We start from the raw sequence: 6,000 nt of genomic DNA, 5'->3' as shown, positions 1-6,000 counted from the left end.
CTTGCCCTATATCCTATGGAGCCAATGCCAGCCAGCTCCAAGATGGACCTGCCACTGGCCAAGGCCGAGCTCATCAATGGCAGTGGTAGTTCCTCTGGGATAACATGATAAAGAAGGGGACAAAGCTGCTGCACAACAACAGCCAGAGAGAGAAGTGAGTGTATGAGAGAAACAGCCCTGCAGACACCAAGGTCAATGGAGAAGGAGGGCAAGGAGGTGCTCTAGGTAACAGAGCAGAGATTCAGCTGCAGCCTGTGGAGAAGACCATGGTGAGGTAGCTGTGCCCCTGCAGACCCATGGATGTCCCTGGGAGAGCAGAGAGACACCTTCAGCCCATGGAGGAGCCCCATACTGGAGCAGGTGAGTGGCCACAGGTGGTTGAGACCCTGAGGGAAGCCCATGCTGGAGCAGGCTCCTGGCAGGGACCTGTGTACCCATGGAGAGAGGATCCCACTCAGGAGCAGATTTACTAACAGAATTGTGACCCCGTGGGGGACTCATGCCGGAGCAGGCTGTGCCAAGGGACTACACCCTATGGAATGGACACACAGTGGAGTAGTTTGTGAAGAACTGTAGCCTGTGGGACGGAGTCATCTTAGAGATGTTCATGAAGGACTGTCTCCCATGGGAGGGACCACATGTTGGATCAGGGGAAGAGTGTGAGAAGTCATCTCCCTGAGGGCAAGGAGCAGCAGAGACAATGTGTAATGAACTGATCACAGCCCCAGTTCCTCATCCCCCTGTGGTCCTGGCTGGGAGGAGGTAGAGAGAATCAGGAATGAGGTCTGGCCTGGAAGAAGAGAGGAATGGGGGGAGGTGTTTTTAAGATTTGATTTTATTTGATTTGATTGGCAATAAATTAAACTGACTTGTCCCCAAGTCAAGTCTGTTTTGTCTGTGATGGTAATCACTGAGTGACCTCTCAGTGTCCTTATCTTGACTCATGAGCCTTTTGTTGTATTTTCTCTCCCTTGTCCATTTGAGGAGGGGAAAAACAGAGCAGTTTTGGTCGGCACCTGGCATTCAGCTAAGGTCAACCCATCACAGTCAGATACTTACTCTTAAATCCAAATCATTCTACTCTGAAATACATCCATACCAATTAACCACCTTGACTTGACTGACAAGGGCTGCATCACATGACAGATTATGAGTATCTCATGGATATCTATGCCATGACAAGCATAACTATACTTTGCTACTATATTAGTGAAAATTTTTCCACCTGTATCACAGACTCCATCTTTTCAGACTTCAAGAATATTCCTCATTTCAATGAAGGTCTTTTGGTCAGAGCAGGTGTCCACAACATCATTAGTCATCCTAAGTGAAATGGCTCTCAGAAAAAATTAAAGTAAAACACTTTCAGTCATTGCTGATGTTCTTGTATAACTCTGAAGCCTGGAAAAAATTTCAGTATACCATGGCACAAGAGCCAGGGTTGAGATAAAATAAAAATACAGAAAAAATAATTAAATTAAATAGCATTTTAATTTTAACTTTTACAGTCTGGGGAAGGGGGTGTTGCTTTGCTGGAAAAGACAACAGAAAATTTGTCAGGTTATCCTTTTACTAGGATTCCTAATCCAGCTGGAGAAGACTTAACACAGTTTGAACACAGTTTATTTTAGTTTGGAGCCTTTGTAAGTCTTCCTCATCTGAGGAAACTTGAACAAGTGTGGACGGAGCTTGTCCTCAGAGCTGGATGAAAAGCAAACACAGTTTTACCTTCAGCTGCCCTATCCATCCCATGAAACAATCAATGACAAGGTGAGAGGCTGAATTAGAATTCAAGTCCACTTCCCAAGTCTCTTTCCCTGTGCATCATTCTCCAACTCTTTGATGCTATATGTAAGCCTAAGCATAGGCTAGCAGCAGGGAATAGTTTTTTGGTGGCTTTTGACAAATTGAACAGCTTGGATATGTTCAATGGATATGTTCTGATTTCAGAATGGGAGCTTATTTTTATAACTGTGCCTTCACTTCTTTTTCACATCTACAGTGGCAGCATGGAGTGAACCTTTGCATATGAAATCATGTAATTTCAGTAAACCTATAATTTTTTACACAATCTTTCTGCTCTATGCTTACTTCAGTTTTCTTAACTAGCATTGTACTTATTGATTTCTAGGACTGGAAAGCTATCAGTTGTTTTTTTAGGTTTTTTGTGCTCTTTTTGTCCCCGGAGGCCCACCAGGAACACTGTATTTTATCATCTACCCTCTGTTCCGTGTGCTAGTATAGCTTATGGCTTTCTATAGAGAATTACTTTCTGCATCTAGGGGAAGAAACAGGTCAGATGCACTTCAGCAAAAAAGAGCTTAGAAAAATACATTTTGAAGGGTCAGAAACGAAAACATTGTAATCAGCAGACTACTGCTGCTGCCGTACCTCTGACCTCTGCCAAAATTCTTGCAGCATCCACCTGAAACCTCTGCAATCTAAAAATATTTATTCTCCACACCGCTCATTTTTTTCAGTCTAACTATTGGAATTTACTTTTTTTTCCCCCACTAAAAGTGTGAGAAAAATAATATTTAATATACAGCATGTTCTAAGTTACACTTTGAAAATGTAAGCTAGCAAGACTTAAATACCCCATATTTATGAACTAGGCCCATAACAGTAAACTTGATTCAGAATTGTTCAAACTGTGATCATTAAAAAGACATAATCAGAGGTGAGGGCATCAGGAATAGAACCATGCACATGTACCTAAAATGCTAGTGGAATACAACTGAGACATTTTCAGTCGTTCCGTCCTGCTGGGGACAGGGACACCTTCCACTAGATTAACACATTACCTTACCCTTCACTGCAACTAGAACACTTCTAAGAGTGTGATGTGTCCCTGCAGTTGCTGTAATAAATCATCTATTTAAATGAATGAACTATCAGGACATATTAGCTGTATTTACGTTTATCAACCTCAAAGATCTTTTCATTTATTTGTGCTCATAGTAAAAATAATATATTACATTATTCATCTACTATTATATAAATTTAGCTTTACACCAACATTTTAAATTCTTAAAAGTAGAAGAAGGTGTTTAAACAGTCATCACCATAAATAAATCAAGTACCCAACAGAAAGCCTGAAGTAGGGGTGAAGTATGACATAATTATTTCAAGCAAACTCTTCAAAAGAACTGAAATGCATTCTTATCTGAAGGTTATTCCTGTCTTGAAAAAAACCAACAATTTACCTCCTTGGATGAAACTTTGGAGCCTTTCTGGACAAGATAAGTCTTCAAGATGATTTAGTCTAGAACTTGCCCTTTACTTATACAAGCTTTCAGAAGGTTGTCAAAATTTATAGCTCACAGAAATAGAACATAGCAGGACTTCTATTGACACATCCAGCAGAGAGCAAATTAAGTGACCCAAGTACCATCACAGGGGCAGACTGAAAAATGCTTTCTGGTTCTCTGTATTTTGATAGGGAAAAAGGTTCTATATCTCTCTTGGTCATCTTCAACTTTTCTGAGGAAAGAGATATCTATTGGTGACAACTATCTATTGGCATTTAAACTTCCTTGGTGGGAGGGAAGAAGAGAGTTAGTGACACCACTGTAATTCCATCCTAATCTCCAACTTTTTGTTAATCAACCTTTTCTGTGGTACAGTAGATGCCATGGTAAAGCTGATCGGAATCCCTGATGTTACTCTTTTCACTTTCTGTTTCTCCTTTCTTTACTTTTCCTGCAAAATGTCATCAACATCTGATTTTTTCTTTAGCTTTGAAAATGAAAAAAAGATCATCCATAGAAAAACTCTCAGTTATGCTTTAAGTTTTGGGCACATGTATGACGTTACATACTGTAAATTCTGGAGCCACTCTTGTCTAGTCATGACATGTAGAATAATATCTCATATGTAGTTACTTACAGGCCCTTTTATCCTGTGGGTTCATCTATTTTCCACAAATAAAAGATTTATATAGTGATATGAAAATTGTCACACAGAATACCTCAAATGGAGTCTTAGGATAGAATTTTAAAATAATGTGGACAATATTTAGACAGATAGAAAAATAATAAGTTTTATTTAATGTAATTTAACTTAGTCTGCTTCTGTCCATAACTGAAGTTCTCTGTAAGCCATTCTTATCAGTGACTGGCCTCCCAAACTGTGCATTACTAGTTAACTCTGAGATTATTATTTCAAGCTGTAATCATGTTTAAATTATTTAGAGTTAGATGGAGACATATTCCAGAAGACTAATAACTATTAAATTGGCAAAAAATTGTAAATATATTCTCTTCTTTTCAGCTTATTCATACTTTTGTCAGTATAATTTACAAGTGTGGATGAGAAAATTTAGTCTTTACATGATGCTTGACTATAGTTAGGTCTTTGGGTTGATGGGCATGGGCTTCATTGTCTTTTTGTCATCCTTCATAATGTCATAAATTATGTATCTATTTATTTCTATATACCTGGAAAAGTTTTAAATAATCATAAAATACACTGTTAAATCTCACAAAAATCTGCAAATAGACAAACTCTTAAGTCCACCCAATCCAAATGACATGCAATATGAATTTAACATGATTTCAAAGCTGAGGTTTAAAATCATACACATAGAAGTATGAATAAAATAATTTGTTCATAATGTCACTGTTTCCAGTGACATTATTATTTTTTGTGTCTTGCTATGATAATTGCAGCATCTTCCTAGGACTGAAAATGTGCTGAGCAAGTAAATCTGAAATTAAGGAAAAAGCAATTGTATTATGTAAAAATGAAATAGAGTATGATAATTCTGTTTTCTGGGGTATTTTGAGAAAAGAATTAACTGAGAAATGAAAAACATAGAGTCATAGATTATCCTGAGTTAAAAATGTCCCTCATCGAACTCCAACTCCTGGCCCTGCACAGGACCATTCCCAAGAGTCACACCATGTTCCTGAGGGTATTGTCCAAACACTTTTTGAACTAAGTCAGGTTTGGTGCTGTGACCACTTTCCTGGGGAGCCTGTTCCAGTGCCCAACGACCCTCTGGGTGAAGAACCTTTTTCTAATATCCAGCATAAAGTTCCCCTGACACAACTTCAGACCATTCCCTTGGTCCTGTCAGTTGTCACCACAGAGGAGAGAGTTGTCCCTCCTCTTCCCCTCACAAGGAAGTTGTAGACTGTGATGAGGTCTCCCCTCAGTCTCCTCCAGCTTGAAAAGCCAAGTGATCTCAGCCGTTCCTTGTATGGCTTCCCCTCTAGACCCTTTATCATCTTCATAACCCTCTTTTGGATGCTTTCTAATAGCTTTATGTCTTTCTTACACTGTAACACCTAAAACTGTACCCAGCACTCATGGTGAGGCCTCACCAGTGCAGAGTAGAGTGGGACAATTACCTCCTTCAACCAGCTGGTGATGCTGTGCCTGATGCATTCTAGAAATAAGGATTTTATTTTTGTAAGGAAGACCTTGTGAAATTAGCCTGAATATAAGCTGAGAAGGCTGCAATATACAGAGCATTGAGGTGAATTATATAAATAGAAATATGATTTATGGTCTGCTTAGAAATTTCTGTTTTGAATATGTGTTGTAGAAGATGAACAAATTTGATGAGGCAGGTGGTAAAAACAATTGTGATATTTTAAAAGATTGTCTTCCACCACTGTATCCATAACCTGTCACTCTATTATTGCCAAATTTTAAGAGCACTGGAGTGAGTACGAACAGACACTAAAAGTGTTCTGAAGAAACTTGGCCAACTTTGCATGATAGCAGGTTTATAAACCACCTTTCATCTTAGCGGTGGTGCCAAAACTGCAGAATGAAGGTCCAACCCAAACAAACTATGGATACTTAACAGATTTAATCAACTCAGGATGCTATGTGGTGGATCAAATTTTTCTGAGATTACAAGAAATTTACTGATAAGTGAAGATGAAAATGTGATTGTTTAAAATTTTGATCAAGAAGCACATTTCCAGAGTGTTTTCTGAATTGTATGAGAAGTTTTACGCCTTTTAAAACAACTAAGAAATGTACCCT

The sequence above is a fragment of the Corapipo altera genome, unplaced genomic scaffold, assembly GCF_003945725.1.
Source record: "Corapipo altera isolate COAL_440 unplaced genomic scaffold, ASM394572v1 22b, whole genome shotgun sequence".
NCBI classification, from domain to species: Eukaryota; Metazoa; Chordata; class Aves; order Passeriformes; family Pipridae; genus Corapipo; species Corapipo altera.
This window is presented reverse-complemented; position numbering follows the sequence as displayed.